This window comes from Helianthus annuus, chromosome 7 (genome assembly GCF_002127325.2).
Source record: "Helianthus annuus cultivar XRQ/B chromosome 7, HanXRQr2.0-SUNRISE, whole genome shotgun sequence".
NCBI lineage: Eukaryota > Viridiplantae > Streptophyta > Magnoliopsida > Asterales > Asteraceae > Helianthus > Helianthus annuus.
Window position 1 is genome coordinate 5,660,096 of NC_035439.2, and position 17,892 is coordinate 5,677,987.

The 17,892-nt window shown below is 40.0% G+C and overlaps 1 long non-coding RNA gene across 1 annotated transcript; it reads right to left on the reverse strand.

Annotated features, from left to right (window-relative positions):
- Positions 1–1,476: 1,476 nt before the first annotated feature.
- On the reverse strand, positions 1,477–3,332 carry LOC110866167. Its single transcript, XR_004863193.1, has 2 exons — positions 2,777–3,332; positions 1,477–1,641 (listed from the first exon to the last, which is right to left on the reverse strand). It is a non-coding gene; the product is annotated as an uncharacterized LOC110866167 (long non-coding RNA).
- Positions 3,333–17,892: the final 14,560 nt, after the last annotated feature.

The following is a 17,892-nucleotide window of genomic DNA, read 5'->3' on the forward strand; positions in this document are numbered from 1 at the left end:
TTTTGAAGTTCGAGCAATAAAACGTTTTAAGACATGACTATGAATTTCGCGTATATGAGTTGAGTGAAAATAGATTGTAGAATAAGAAGTACGTTTGATAAAACAATGTGTTTTGAAATCGGTATGAGTGGGTATTTTGAATAACATTAAGCAATTTGGGTATAAAGTATGATCGAGTTTGCATAATAAGATATTTTGAAGAGGCGTTTTGGAAACGATCACCTAGGTAAAGGAATCACCCCTAACTCGTTGGTGAGGTCGTTTTTAAGAAAAGGGGAGTGGAGTTAATCGTCAAGGTAAGGAAATCACTCCAATCTCGATGATACGTCTCCACTAGTTGTTACAAGGAATATGAATTTAAATTATATGAAAATAATGCATATATAAATGTATCGAAAATGTTCGATATGTTGTGCGTGTGAAAAGAGAAATCGAAGGTAAAACTCAAGGTTGAAAGATTACATCGTATAAAATGAACAATAGAAACACATGTTTGACCAAAGTTTGGAGTGTTCCAAAACGGAACTTTGACTAACCAAAGTGGTCGAAAAGTCTTTTGAATTTGAGGAGCATGCTTTGGCCTAATAGGTAAAATACTCTCGCCGACAAGTCGGTTAACGGTATTTACCCTTCCGGTTACTACATGTCCCAAATCAATTGAAATTTCGAGACTTGGCGGGATTTATGAAAAAAAAAAAAATCAAGGAGTGGAACTAGTCGACAAGGTGCGGGTTTCACCCCTAACTTGACGATTTCGTATCCTAAGTGTGGTTGGTACTCGTCGGGTCAAAATTTAAATTTCGACATGTTGACGAGGGTCCACTAGAATTTGAAATTTGAGATTTACCATTTAGATGTGGATTTCACTCCTAGCTCAATGGCGATATCTCGTGTAAAAAAAGAAGAATAGATAGATTGAGAGTCGTTCACTAAATTGTGGGTTTCACGCCTATTTTGGTGAATTCGTCTCATTTGTACAATATGAGTGTTGTCGGATTTAGAATAATCGAGTAAAATGCATGAGGGAAGTGTGTGTTGAAGGAAATACACAAGCAAGTATAAACACATAAGAAAGCATATCAAGAATGGTACTTAAACAATGAAATGATAAAACAAGTATTAACACATAGAGAAATATGTCAAGAGTAACACATAAAGAATCGAACAACGAAACAAGTGTTAACACATAATAAAACAAGCATTAATGCGTACGAATAACATGTCAAATATTACACATGAGTAACATACATGTTTAAAAGAGCATAAATAAGTAACAAATAAGGTATCATGTAGTAGTCCAAGCAAAGCATACGAATAAGGCTCTAAAACTATAGACTAGGTGAAAGCATTCCTACTTTTCCTAATTCCCTATAGTTATGGCTCTGATACCAATCTGTCATACCCCAACCAATGGCGGAAACATCGGGATGAGACGAAGTGTGAAGATTGCTCGAGACATCATAACGCTAATAATTGTGACAAGTATTTAAATAATCATTTCATTCCATTTCTAAAGGATCAATTACAAGGCTTTTGAAACAATACAACAACATGAATAATAAAATAATACAATATGAATACAATTCTTTTTAAGTGTGTATCTATGCATCCTACTAAATTCCATGCATCGTCGACATCCACCTGTAACATGTTAAAATAAAGTCAATGCAAAAGCAAAGGCGAGTATACAAGTTTGATACGTACATAGTAAAAGATAAGTTTTAAACAATTCCTCATAGCAAGCATATGATTCAAGATAAACATTTAAACATGGCATGTGTCTAACATATCAAACCAAGGAAACACAATATGCTCATGACATTACCGATGATAAAGGGCGGGTCGTTAATCCTATAGCGCTACATATGTCACGGTTTGGCTCGTACGAAGTTAATGATAAATTCAACACATAAGTTTCACCCAAGTTTAAAGTATCAAGCCATCACGTATACAAGCATGTTATAGGAATGTTCATGTGTTTAAGCAAAATGTTCATGTGTAAGTTTTTGATAAGTAAACATGTTACACCCCTAAAGTGGTAAAAGTAAAAAGGGGGAAATACGAGTATACTCACAGTGGTTGCGTTTGGAGATTTCTTAAAATAACGCACGAGTAGAAGATGGAGAAAATCCAAAATAACGAACGAGAATCGATTACCCTATATTTCGAAATACATAATGAATTCGTTGAAATTTGTAGGTTAAATATAAGTCCTAATATTTTATTGTTTATAATTTAATTAGATATTACAATTTGATTTCATCATTTTTCTTTAAAATTTATAAAGGAATTATAATTAATTATTAAATGTAAATGTCAATATTAGATTTTAAAGTTGGATTATATAGGGAAACGAATTCAACAATAATAACTGTTGAAAACTGTTAGTGAAAAGAGTGATAATAATGGGTTTTAAAATGAAAATATATCTTTGAATTTTTTTTTTAAATAATAAAGAATATAATAAATACTAGTAAAACCATAACATAAAGAATAAAATATATACTATTAATTACAAGTTAGAAAATCAATTATAAATACTACCAGGCATTTCTAACTACTAACAATTATAAGGTAACATGGACTTTACATTATAGTTTACACACAGTTAATTAAAACACATGCCCATACACACTCACAATGGCTTTTCTTGCTATTTGTTATCCAAAACCTTTCACTTAATCCTTATTAATTATCCCATTCTTTTTTTTTTCATATGACTGTTTAATTAATAAGAAGGAATATGTGAAGCGAAGAAGTCGGGAACGGGATATACCGAAACAGAAAGGGAAGAGCCGCGGGTCTCCGGTCGTCTTCTCCATTCTCCGACGAAGTCTTGAAAGTTCCAGCGAGTTGCGGAAGGTTTAACAAAACGAAAGGAACAAAAATTATATTGACAGAAGATTTAAACAACACCAAACGAAACAAGGAAAATGTATATCGAGCGAGCCGAGTCGGTTCCGACGTAACAACAGTCGAAGTGGTTCCAGACGAGTAGAAGCGACAACAAGTAGCGATGAAGAGATTACGAGTGGTGGTGGCGACTCCGTTTGTTCCGGTGAAAAGCTTGAAGTTCCGGCGAGGTGTAGATGTGGTGAGTGTGTGTTTATTTAAACAGGGAGGGTTATTCGAAGTGGGTTTCTAGCAAGTGTAGAGAGTTTGAAATAGGGAAAAAGGGTAAGAGATGTTGAGGGTGTAGTAACAGGATTGTGTGGGCTAGGGTTTCTCAAATGAAGATGAAAGGAGGTTAAGTGGGTTGAGTCTTTAAGAGGTTTAGGTGGTAGTTGACATTTAACACAAGACACTCCATTCACAGCCAAAGCTGCGATGGACTACCAATCAGCATTAGTCTTTTATTTATTTATTTTTTTTAATTTTTAACTATAAGTTAATATTTGTTGTGATGTTACAAGGTAGGTTCAATAAAAAAAAAGATAAATAAATAAAACAACAACTAAAGCAGCCTTATATGATGCGGCCGAAATTTGCCAACATATAATTGTTTTATATATCATTTTTTCCATAAAGGTTCTTAATGTTTTGACTTTTGGGATGATTTAGTTAAAATACAAAGTGGAGCAATAATAAAAGAACCCAGGTTGTTTGTGGCTTGGACAACCTCTTCTTTTTATTATTATTTGTTTTTTTTAAACAAAGTTTGACAACTTAATGATTGATATAATATGGCATTTTATAATTAGTATACTATTAATCCGTGATTAAGTAACATATGTTATGTAAAATATATATAAAGTTAAGTAATAAGTTTGCTTAAAATAAAAGTGTAGGTTGCATATTGTGAACGTAGAACCAAGTGTTTGCACGTATAGGATGTTTAGAATCACATATTGGTTGTAAGTTACGCATGTGTTTACAAGGGCATGAGTACGTATCAAAGGCATAAAATGATTAACAATTTAAGAATGTAAGAACAAATTAAGTATAATCTGTATGCAAAGTTTTATCACGATTGAAGTCTCGGATTACAATGATACGAAACGAAATACGATTACAAAGGAAACGTGTTTCCGACAATAGAAGTACGGTACAATCTTCCTAAAAATGGAAAGTTGTGAAAAGCGAGGCGTTACATTTTGGGTAAAGGCTTGGGCTAAAGGTGGGTAGTTGGGTTAGTGGTTAGAAAAGGGCGAAAAGCGTAAAAAGCGTCGGTTTTCGTAAAACATTTTGTTTTACTGACTTTTTATTTTTAATGAAGTATTTCTTCAAACAAGCTTTTTGTTTTAAGAGCTTTGTTTGTTTATTTCTAACTTCATCTTCATCAAATTTTTTTTTTTTTGGTCACATGAAAACCGAGCTTGTTACTAAAATAAAGTGTAAAAATAAAAAGGGTTTTTGTGGGTAAAAGGGTTTTTAGGGTAAAGAAATGAAAGGTTTAGGCTCAAAGGGGTTAACTACGGGGAGTTTTTAGGTAGGTGAAAAGAAAAATGAAAATAATGGTTTTGAAAAAAAAAGGGTTAGTCCTAATGCTTCCATCATTTACTTACTTGGGTTTAAGTTGGTAAGGACCGGGAATGAATCGTCGTGGCAAGTTCTAGAGTCATAAGAACCAAGCGGCTATTCACACAAGAAACGAAAAATAAACATTTAGTCTAAAGATGTGTATTTGTATGCTCAATAAAGGCACAAAACTCACTTTTTGTAGGAATGAGTTTTTCTATGTGATCAAGTATATATAATCGAATTTTAACTAAGCTTGTTATGCCGTTTCATAATTTTCTTATGTTAGTTCTTTTTATCACGACGCTATCAGTTGTAAACTTACAAAAATATTACCTTATTAATCTTAGAATTCCCAACTTAAACTTTAGACAAGTAAAAAAAATTTTTGGGGTGATTAGCGGTTCCAATAAAGTTTAGTGTAAGGCTTGTCATTAGGATTTGCAAAATTTCAAGGTTTTAGCATCCCCCCCCCCCACTTAAATTACACATTGTCCTCAATGTGTCCCAAAAATAAATTTTTAGGTTGATTGAATGTGTAACATGGTGTTTAAAAAGCAAAAATTAATGTTACTGGCAGTCTGGACACGGCCCCGTGGGGACCGGACACGGCCCCGTGGTCAGGTGCCAGTAACTATAATTAAGAAAAAGGAAACAGAAGCCTGGACACAGGGGCGTGTCTGGTGAACACGGCCCGTGTCCAGTTACCTGAACTGGGCATTTTTCTGCAGGGGATTCAGCACGGGGCCGTGTTGGCTGAGCACGGCCCGTGTTGAACCTACTGTAACGGAGAAAGTGGTGACGTGTGGCCTTGTTCTTGTGCATGGGTCCATGTTTCTCATTTCCCTTTTCATCCTTTACCACCATGAGTGTGTTTTATTAAACCATCCAATCCTTAAAACCATCGTTCCATTTAAACCATAGAGAAATACATAAGATAAAATAAAAATTTAACTAACTAGGTCAGGAAGTACACGAGGTTATCATAAAGGGTTCTACTATTTAAGAAAATTTCGAGAATAGCTTCTCGATATAGTAGGACTTTCGGCCGATGGTTTTCTTCCTTTAAAGCCATTCTTCTATTTCCCTTGGAAGGAAGAAGGCGGCTTCATTTTCCTCAGCAACTTGTGGCTGAGGGGGAACATTCACCGGGACTCCTTGCACCACTCTTTGCGGAGGCTCAGGGTGCATGGCGTACCATTCGGCCGGAATGATGACTTCGGGCACCACGTTCCACGCCCTTTGGGTTATTACAGGCACCAAGGGCGGGGAGGCGAGAAGGTTTAACCTCTGGTGCAAGAGGTTTACCTCTCGGAGACACCCCTCCAGTCCCACCGTGAGATGGTTGATACGGTCGACCAATGCTTCTTCCACTCCCGTCATCTCATCAATAGCCTCCCTTAAAGCGTAAACATAGTTTACAAGAGAGTCTTCCGCCGTTGATGATCTTCTCCCTTGTCGGTTGTTCCTTGAAGAGTTTCCACTTGTTCTGCTTGCCATTTCTGGGAAAAAAACAGAAGAAGGCTAAATTTTTAAGAAACAGATCCTCGGACACGGCCCCGTGTTCAATGAGCACGGCCCCGTGTCCACTTGTGTCACACCCTGGCTTTGCGGAAGCGTGGTTATTTGGTGTGACTTCTTAATACCATAGCTTAATCATAACAAAGCTATATGAATTTAAAATATGCAAGATCATCCATTAAAATAAAAATACCAAAACATTGTCTTACGGGATAACACCCTAACAACCAAGAACTTGTTCAAACATTACATCACAAACTTAACATAAACATGATTCAAGGACTGTGACTTGTCCAGGAAAGAGCCACATTCCCTGAACCCTGGATGACCCTGGTGACTTATGCAGCGGAAAACAAGCCATACCGCGCCAGATCGTTAATTCCCTGAAATACATGTAAGTTGAAAAAAAATCAAGAATAATGTTGAGCGAGTTCATGCGAAAGTGAGTATATAAACCTTTATCTTTGTCAAAAACCTGGTATGTAGCAAATAAGGAAAAAGAGATCACCAATGGTTTGCAAGGCCATTGATATGTGTGAAGTGCAAGTAGGGATGACTCAAACCTAGCGGATTTATGCGTCGGGCACTAAGTCACCCCGAGGTCCGTTCAGCTGGACCTGGGGCTGGGCTCGCTACACCCAGATAGATCTACCGCTCCTGTCCCTCGGTCCTACTACGAGGATTAATGGCCTCAAGTTGCGCCTACCCACTCACATGATCTAAGTAGTAACCCTCCTTACGCTAACCATACCATGTATCAAGTATTCATAATCATAGTAACATGTATTTCACCCCCGCAGTTTATAAAACTGAAAACAGTTAAGAGAAAAGGGGGACATGAACTCACAGTGAGTGCGTCACAATACCAAGTAATCCAAATATCCAACTGCTGCGCAACGACCTACATGTGCTAATTCTATTAGACGGATGGCCGTGCCTTAGCTTTATAGTTTACATTTTCGGGAAACGGTTAGACAACCATTCCGTGTATATACTTGGTAGAAAATCTCCTTCCCAAGGATGGGGGAATTAATACATGCGTTTATAATATTAAGTCTCACTTAATATATTTTATTTCTCATTCCAAAATACAATTATTTTTCTCAAAAATAATATACTTTCCCTTCGTATAATACTTTCCAAAATAATACGTTGACAATATCCGCATTTGTGAATATTTCCGGATAAAGCGTAAGTTACGTTTTGGCGATTATGTGGTAATAGTAATTACCGTTGTAACTTATATGTTTGTCGTATAAGCGTTGGTATTATTTTGGGTTCGACAAAGTTAGTAAATATTATTTTTACTCTAAAAATAATATTTATACATTTTCACAAAATAATCATAAACAGTGTTGTGAAAAATATATTTACCGAATATATATTTATCACGTTTATTTTTGTGAAAACCCCACCTCCGAATATTTGTAAATAAAGTTATGGCGAAATATATTTGAAAATATGTCAAAAGTAGTCTAACACTTGTAAATAATTCTAAGTGTTAGATTTTAGAAAATTTCGCCAGAGTTTCCCCTGTAACTGGAGGTGGCCACGCTTTTAAGCGTATCATTTTCTTTTACAAAATCATTTCAACACTTCTTTAAATCAACCAATCAATTTCCAACACATTAAACAAGTTTCAATACTTCAAACTTGTAGACTAGTATGTAAAATCGCATTATTACATGAACTTGTAATTTCTCCGAAAGTCATAATGTAGATCACCTTATATTTAGTGGATCTATGTAATAAACAATTTAGTCTTGTAAAAACCCCGTTTTTAGAACAAATCACTCTTTACAACTTCCCGACAATTTTTGTAAAAATTGTTATTTTGTCGGATCTTTCGTTTCACAAGTGTTTATACACTTGTAGTTTATAAAAATCATCTTTATTAACATGTCATCCAACTTATATAAAACATGATTTTTTCGACACCCGGTTCTACGAATATACCACTTGTACATACGTAGATCGGCTCGTTTTAAATACTATTTTTCATGTCAAAACACTTTTACACAAGTTCATGCTTCTCGTGTGGTGGAGTTTCACCTTTTAACCCTTGTACCATTAGAAACAAGCTTATGTCAAGATTCGGGATCTTAACAAAGTCGGGTTAAACGATGATAAGAGCCACCACATCGTAGATCGGGACTCTACAACCAACATATTCGAATACTACGACTTTTACACGCGTTATAAGCTTTTAACCAACAATATTCGAGTTTTAGTAGACTTTTTAGATTCAAAAGATGGGTTACCGACTTTTAACCGTTAAAAATCCTTTTAACCACTTTAGATACGATCAAGAACAAGTTTTAAATGTTATACCTCTAGCTCGGGGCTAGGGAAGATCTTTGGCGAAAATGGCGTGGATAAAAGCAAATGAACGAGGTCCTTCAACTTCCGCTTGCTTCAAGCTTCCTCGTACGTGATCCTCGACACTTGTGTGAGCTTGGAATGGCAAGACAAGAACCGAAACTATGATGGATGGGGGTGGATGGTCACGGCCGAGAGGAGAGGAGGGCAAGAGAGAGAGTGAGTTGGTGGTTAAATGTGTGTGTAATCTTGTGTGTTATGTGGTGATTTTATAGACAAAAATCATGCTCCTTCGTCCAACGGTTATATGTCGTCTAGATATCCACGTAATCTAATATAATAATCAAAAGGTGTACCCTTAGTTACAAAGGGACCAAACCGGCCCAAAGGGGGTGGGGTCACCCGGTTGGATCTCGATCGTTCAGTTAGAGTTCAGTTAAGTTAAGTTGGTTAAGTTTAGAGATTAACCCCGTTAGTTGTTAGACGCGTTATAAAGCGGGTGTTAGGGTAATCAGGGACCCTAACTGGCTCAGAAAAAGACTAATCAATATTTTTATGTTCCGGGTATAGTCCGGTTGTTCGGTCGGATAGTAATCCGTTAAAGTGCTTAAGTAATCCTTTAAGCGTCGTAATTAATATTTTTAGCGACACAATTTATTCTGCAAAGTGTCAGGAATATTTTCTCATGTTTTGGCACTTTATTAATTAGCTAGAAGCTAGTGTGTTGATAAAAGTGCTGTGTTTCGTGCTTAGAGTACGTTTTAGGCACATCCAATCTCTGTATCTTATTCCTAGTGACGCAATTATACAACCCTTGTATCCCTACACACTCTATGGGTGTAGTAGAATATTTCTGGCTCATTCAGGCCTTTAGAGGCAGTGTCTGCCTGATGCTGGCTATATCAGCATGTCAAATAGGTTATCCGTTCAAATGCTACTGTGCTTTTGTGCATCATGTTTGTCACTAGAGTTCAGTAAGTACATAATGTAGTGACGGAAAAATCAAGTATGATGCAGATATGTGCAAGTATCAAAAATCAAGTAGCAGTTTATCAGAAATCTCAGTTAAGCACAGAAATTAGGCAATAATTAATAGTTAATTAAGTCGTACGGATACCTGGTTTTGTGAGGGTTGTCACATTCTCCCCCCGTTAAATAAATTTCGTCCCGAAATTTTAAATTCTGCTTGTAGAAGCAGGGTTCTTAGGAAATAAGTGGGGGTATTTCTCCTTCATTCGGTCTTCACGCTCCCAGGTGAACTCAGGACCATGTCTAGCATTCCAGCGAACTTTGACGAGCTTGACACTGCTCCGGCGGGTCTTGTTAACTTTCCAATCCGTGACCTCGACAGGTTCTTCAACGAAGTGGAGCGTGTCATCAATATGAATTTCGTCGGTAGGAATGGCAACGTTAACTTGAGTTGGACTTCTCTTCAGATTGGATACGTGAAATGTATCGTGAACATTATTCAGTTCGGCAGGTAGATCCAACTTGTATGCTACGGTCCCAATTCTTTCCAAAACCTTGAAAGGACCAATGTAGCGCGGATTCAACTTCCCACGTTTCCCAAATCGTGCCACACCCTTCCAGGGTGATACCTTTAACAAAACCATATCCCCAACCTCAAACTCCTGAGGTTTCCTTTTCAGATCTGCGTAGGTCTTCTGACGGTCACGAGCCGCACTAATGCGATCTCGAATCTGTGCAATCTTATCTGTAGTTTCCTGAACTACATCGGGGCCTACCAATTGTCTATCACCTACGTCAGACCAACAGAGTGGCGACCTGCACCTGCGCCCATATAACGCTTCGAATGGCGCGGCACCAATAATGGTGTGGTAGCTGTTGTTGTATGAAAACTCAACCAGGGGTAAATGCTTATCCCAGCTACCGCCTAAATCCATCACACATGCTCTCAGCATGTCCTCCAACGTCTGAATCGTCCGCTCACTTTGACCGTCGGTCTGCGGGTGAAAAGCTGTGCTCATATTCAGCTTTGAGCCAAAAGCTTCCTGGAAGGATTGCCATATCCTCGATACGAACCTCCCGTCTCTATCAGAAATAATCGAGAGAGGTACTCCATGGCGTGTAACAATCTCTCTCATGTAGATTTCAGCCAATTTGCTTGTATTATCCTTCTCGCGGATAGGTAAGAAGTGTGCTGACTTCGTTAAGCGATCCACTATCACCCAGATAGTGTCATGGCCTGTTGGCGTTCTTGGCAACTTCGTAATAAAATCCATGGAGATTTCTTCCCACTTCCACTGGGGAATTTTTGGTTGCTGCAGAAGTCCCGAAGGCTTCTGGTATTCCGCCTTAACTTTGGCGCAAGTTAAACATTTGCTCACGTAAATAGCAACATCGCCTTTCATCCTAGGCCACCAGTAATAATCTTTAAGATCTTGGTACATCTTATCCGCTCTAGGGTGGATAGAGTACCGCGATTTGTGAGCTTCATCAAAAATAATCTCTCTTAAACCACCAAACAGAGGAACCCAAATTCTTCTCTCAAAACATAACGTTCCTTCCCTGTTTGGCACCAAAATCTTCTCCATCCCATGGAGATATTCTTCCTCAAGGTTTCCCTCCTTGAGAGCTTCCTTCTGTGCTGCACGAACGCGTGAGGAAAGGTCGGTTTGAATTATCATTTCCATAGCCCTAACCCTTATGGGCTTGATTCTCTCTTTACGACTTAGGGCATCAGCGACCACATTCGCCTTCCCTGGATGATACTTGATCTCGCAGTCGTAATCGTTCAACAACTCGACCCATCATCTTTGCCTCATATTCAACTCCTTCTGATTGAATATATGCTGGAGGCTCTTGTGATCTGTAAAGATTGTACACTTCGTACCGTAAAGGTAGTGTCTCCAGATCTTTAAAGCAAAAACCACTGCGCCTAGCTCCAAATCATGAGTGGTATAGTTCTTTTCGTGCACTTTCAGTTGGCGTGATGCGTAGGCGATAACCTTTTGACGTTGCATCAACACACAACCCAATCCTTGACGCGATGCGTCGCAGTATACCACGAAATCGTCAGTGCCTTCTGGTAGAGCTAAGATTGGCGCGTTGCAAAGCTTATCTTTCAATATCTGAAACGCTTCATCCTGTTTGATTCCCCAATCAAACTTCTTATCCTTCTGCGTGAGGAGTGTCAACGGTTGAGCGATCTTTGAAAAGTTCTCGATGAACCTTCGATAATAGCCAGCCAATCCCAAGAATTGCCGAATCTCGGTTGGCGTCTTTGGCGTTTCCCAATCTTTGATCGCCTCGATCTTGGTGGGGTCCACGTGGATTCCATCTCCATTCACCACGTGCCCAAGGAATTGCACTTCTCTTAGCCAAAACTCACACTTAGAGAACTTGGCGTACAACTGTTCCTTCTTCACCAACTCTAGAATAGCTCTAAGATGTTGCTCGTGCTCAGCCTTCGTCTTAGAATAAATCAAGATGTCGTCGATGAATACAATCACGAACTTATCCAGGTATGGCTTACAAACTCGGTTCATCAAGTCCATGAACACAGCAGGTGCGTTTGTCAACCCAAACGGCATAACGAGGAACTCGTAGTGTCCATATCGAGTTCTGAAGGCTGTCTTCGGAATACTCTCTTCCTGTATCCGTAGTTGATGGTATCCAGATCGAAGATCGATCTTTGAATAGAAGCTTGAACCTTGAAGCTGGTCGAATAGGTCATCGATTCTTGGCAAAGGATACCTATTCTTGATCGTCAGTTTGTTCAATTCTCTGTAGTCAATGCACATACGGAAACTACCGTCCTTCTTCTTCACAAACAAAACTGGAGCTCCCCAAGGCGAGAAGCTTGGTCGGATAAAACCCTTGTCTAACAACTCTTGAAGTTGTGTCGGCAGCTCTTGCATCTCAGACGGAGCAAGTCTGTAGGGTGCCTTAGCCACAGGCGCGGCGCCTGGAACTAAGTCGATGCGAAACTCCATTTGCCTTTGAGGCGGCAAGCCAGGAAAGTCTTCTGGAAAGACTTCTGGGTATTCCCTCACGACAGGGATGTCTTCGATCTTCGGCCCAACAGCCTTTTTATCCATAATGCGTGCCAGAAAAGCAACACATCCTTTCTGCAGACACTTCCTTGCTTTCAGGCAGCTAATCATCCTTAACGGCGTCTCACGCTTCTCCCCATGAACAACAATGGTCTCACCATCATCGGTCGGGATACGAATTATCTTCTCGTGACAAACTATCTCTGCTTTGTTCTCGATAACCAATCCATCCCTACTACTACGTCGAAGCTTTCCAACTGGACTGGTAGTAGATCGAGAGCAAACTCACGCTCTCCCAATTCGATTACGCAACCTCGAATCACTTCGTTAGCTTCTACTAACTTCCCATTTGCCAATTCAATCGAGTATGGAATATCTAACTTACTAGCGGCTAAACCAAGCATGTTCTTAAATTCTAATGATACGAAGCTATAATCGGCACCAGTTTCACAGAAGATAGATGCGAAAGTTTTGGTTGTTAAAGAACGTACCAGTAATCATGCCTGGATCCTGGCATGTTTCACAAACTCCGATGCTGGGTGTTCTCTCTCGGTCTTGTTTCAACTCCGGGCATTCTCTCTTAAGATGTCCAATGTCCCCACAATGGAAGCATCCTAGCATTCGGCCATTTCCTTTCCTGCTTCCACCTTGAGCGTTGTTACGGTTTTCTCCTTGTTTGGGACTCTTCTTCCCACAACCATCCTTGTTATGCCTTTTCCTCCCGCACCTAGTCTTCCGACATCCACATTCATGGTGATATTTGCACCCAGCACGTCTTGCTTTAGTTTCTAAGCAAATCTTATCATTGGCCTGTCTGTTGTTAGGGCAATCTTTCTTGAAATGCCCTTTGTCTCCGCAGTCAAAACAACCTCGAATAGATCTTTGTTCATCATTATTTGTTCGGGTATCTTCGGTAAGCTTCCTTTTGTTCTTTCTAGATGACTCTACCTGAGTCCCCCTATCAGGGTTTGCAAGTTTTTCTAGTCTAATGGCTTCCGTAACGAGTGCCAAACCCATCTTGCTTGCAGCAATAGTTGTTGGTGGCGTAGATGCTGCCATTAAGCTCATGACTTCTGGTGCCAGTTCCCAAATGAACTGTCCCAATTTCCTCATTTCTGGTTCCGCTAAGTGGGGAATAACTCGTGCCAAGTCATGAAGTCTTTGCATGTATCCCAACATTTTTGGACCTTCCATCATCAGGCTCTGGAATTCCCCCTCCAACTTCTGGGTTTCCTCTTTGGAGCAATACTTCTCATGCATCATTCCCTTCAGTTCATCCCATGATAATGCATATGCTGCGGTTTCGCCCTTCATTTGAACCTGAAGGTACCACCATAGTCGAGCTTCATCTTGAAACAACCCAGAAACGTATAGGACTTGTTGTTCTGGCGTACAACCACTCATTCGAAAGATGGAATCCATACTTTCAATCCATTTCACAAAAGCTATGGCACCTCCAGTGCCGTCGAACTTCGGAGGCTTGTAGTTGAGGAAGTGCCAGTAGGGACAACCGTTATCTTCCGAGGTACCTTCGTTGCGCTCGGAGTGATGGGCCTCGTATTGTGCGATGACTGCAGCAATGATTTCCTGAAGTTCCGCCTCGTTGGTGGGTATGCGCATTTCGCGTCTTGGTGGCATCTTCTAAAAGATGTTTCACATAGGTTAGGTCGTAGCAGGTAAAATGTACGTATGTATTCAACAATATCAGCACATAACATCTCATGCTATCAATAAATCAGCCACATAACATCTCATGTCATAGAACATAAACCATAGATCAAACATCACAAGTGATGAGAATACTACGATTGCATTACCACAAATCGAGACCACAATGTAAAGCTTATATGTACATAACTGTATCATACAACAATAATGACTTAGTAGGGGACGACCCTAGGCAAGTCGTGTGATTTCTGGACATGTTAAGGAATCTCGGGTCTCTCCATTTTCAAATTCCAGAACTCCACCTTAAGCTTCTGAATTCCAGTCCTAGAACAACATTTCTTCTCAATCATTTCCTTGAGCTCGTCCCAGCTCAGTGCATAAGTAGCATCCGTGCTAAGGGCCTGAACATGATGGTCCCACCATGAGAGTGTGCCGTCTAGTAATGACCCCGAGGTAAAGGTATCACTCTGTTTGGGGCGAACAGTTAGTCTTTCGTAGAATGGAGTCAATCTTTTCGGGCCAACGAACAAATGCAATGGCGCTTCCTGTTCCGTCGAAGTTCTAAGGCTTGCAGTTCAGGAACTGCTTATAGGTGCGGTCAGCTGGGGATTATTTCCAATAGTGCCATTGCTGTGCTAAAAGCGGAGAGCTTCATGTCGTGCAATTGCCTGTGAGTTGCGTTTTTGCAGCTCGGCTCCTATCCTTGGTAACATACTGGCGTTTGTGTCACGCCTGGGTGGCATTCTCTTTTGCCGGAATGGCATGAAGTGGGTTAGACAACTTTCCAATTGTCTATGAGATACATAGCATCGTAAGCCATCATGTACTCACCCAATTTTACACATAAATATACTCAATGAATGGGTGGGGAAATAAATGTTCTGAGCCTTCTCATAGGCTTGCCAATGGCTTGTTGCTTGAAATAGAATGAACTCGAGGCTTCACCGCCTTGGTCATTCGTGTTCGAGTTATTTCCTGCTACATTGGTTGTCATTAACTTGACCCGCAGAGTCAACCAGGATTTCTGTGCACTACAAGTCGTTATTACGTGGGCCCCCGTAATAATAAATTGTCTTGCACAGTTACCCCACATTTTCTCTCGTCCAAGCAGATGATCAATCAAGGAGCGACAGCAGGTGCATTGGCATGAACAAGGTCATGCTCTAATGCGGGGTCAAGAGCAATGCCTGGCTCAGGGCCACAGCTGGCTCTGGATCAACAAACTCTATCTCAAAATCAGCTGGATCAACCATCACAGGGGGTTACAGGATCCTCCAAGGGCTGGCCTAAGTGTATGAACTCAAGGTCATGGTCTGGATCAACACCAGGTGGAAGAACAAGATCACCCTCAATACTGTGATCAAACTCAAGCTGTGTGCGGGAACCGGTGCAGCTGATGATGCCGTATCAGGGTCGGCGTCGAGTGAATGGTGCTGCACTCCCTATATATGCGAAAATGCGGATGTCAGAAATTCAAATGAGTCTGGGACAGGGGAATGGGCATAAGTTTCCCCTGCAGGAGCGTCCGCAAGCAGTAGGTTAATTCCAGCAGCAATAGGGCCTCGCCCTCAAATGGGTCCTCTTTCTAGTAGATCGTTATCGTCGTCAGAGGCCACGTCAGGGGGGCATATCAACAATAGGGTAAGCGGCAAGGGGCACAGGAACAGGGATCACCGCGAATGGCAAATTCCCAACAAGATGGCCATCAGTAGGCTCTGCTACGACATTCAGGCAGCGCAAAAGGGCTGAGAGTCGTCATCGTCTATGCCGGTAGTATCGGAAATGTACACCTCGTGCTCCGCTGCAACTATGTCGTCTGATACTATGGCCATGGGATTCGTAGTGTCCATCCTTCTAGTACATGGTGAAAGCATGACGTTTGTAACACAAACACATATACGTATAATAATCAATCATATATTCATGTAAACATGTAAGTCAACAATAAACAATCAAATAATTCTCCTAGTCCCACTAGCCTCCCAGTCTCCTAGACTGACATTCCTAGTCCCACTAGCCAAATTCTTCCCAGTCTCTAAGTCTGCTCTATCATCCACCTCGACCTCTTAGATCGAGCCTCGGCCTCCAAGACCGAGCCTCAGCCTCCAAGACTGAGCCTAAAACAACAAACATCTACCTCGATCTCTAAGATCGAGCCTCGGCCTCCAAGACCGAGCCTCAGCCTTCAGGACTAAGCCTAATAATGAATAAATGAAATGTGCTCAACATTTGTTTGTAAAACGTTTTGGATCTGGACTTAAGTGGTATGCAGATAATGTTTTCGTGAGAGCCCTAGTGATCATAGTCTAGACTCGAGAAGGAATCCTAGTTCGCTATGATCAGAGCTCTGATACCAAGCTGTCACACCCTGGCTTTGCGGAAGCGTGGTTATTTGGTGTGACTTCTTAATACCATAGCTTAATCATAACAAAGCTATATGAATTTAAAATATGCAAGATCATCCATTAAAATAAAAATACCAAAACATTGTCTTACGGGATAACACCCTAACAACCAAGAACTTGTTCAAACATTACATCACAAACTTAACATAAACATGATTCAAGGACTGTGACTTGTCCAGGAAAGAGCCACATTCCCTGAACCCTGGATGACCCTGGTGACTTATGCAGCGGAAAACAAGCCATACCGCGCCAGATCGTTAATTCCCTGAAATACATGTAAGTTGAAAAAAAAATCAACAATAATGTTGAGCGAGTTCATGCGAAAGTGAGTATATAAACCTTTATCTTTGTCAAAAACCTGGTATGTAGCAAATAAGGAAAAAGAGATCACCAATGGTTTGCAAGGCCATTGATATGTGTGAAGTGCAAGTAGGGATGACTCAAACCTAGCGGATTTATGCGTCGGGCACTAAGTCACCCCGAGGTCCGTTCAGCTGGACCTGGGGCTGGGCTCGCTACACCCAGATAGATCTACCGCTCCTGTCCCTCGGTCCTACTACGAGGATTAATGGCCTCAAGTTGCGCCTACCCACTCACATGATCTAAGTAGTAACCCTCCTTACGCTAACCATACCATGTATCAAGTATTCATAATCATAGTAACATGTATTTCACCCCCGCAGTTTATAAAACTGAAAACAGTTAAGAGAAAAGGGGGACATGAACTCACAGTGAGTGCGTCACAATACCAAGTAATCCAAATATCCAACTGCTGCGCAACGACCTACATGTGCTAATTCTATTAGACGGATGGCCGTGCCTTAGCTTTATAGTTTACATTTTCGGGAAACGGTTAGACAACCATTCCGTGTATATACTTGGTAGAAAATCTCCTTCCCAAGGATGGGGGAATTAATACATGCGTTTATAATATTAAGTCTCACTTAATATATTTTATTTCTCATTCCAAAATACAATTATTTTTCTCAAAAATAATATACTTTCCCTTCGTATAATACTTTCCAAAATAATACGTTGACAATATCCGCATTTGTGAATATTTCCGGATAAAGCGTAAGTTACGTTTTGGCGATTATGTGGTAATAGTAATTACCGTTGTAACTTATATGTTTGTCGTATAAGCGTTGGTATTATTTTGGGTTCGACAAAGTTAGTAAATATTATTTTTACTCTAAAAATAATATTTATACATTTTCACAAAATAATCATAAACAGTGTTGTGAAAAATATATTTACCGAATATATATTTATCACGTTTATTTTTGTGAAAACCCCACCTCCGAATATTTGTAAATAAAGTTATGGCGAAATATATTTGAAAATATGTCAAAAGTAGTCTAACACTTGTAAATAATTCTAAGTGTTAGATTTTAGAAAATTTCGCCAGAGTTTCCCCTGTAACTGGAGGTGGCCACGCTTTTAAGCGTATCATTTTCTTTTACAAAATCATTTCAACACTTCTTTAAATCAACCAATCAATTTCC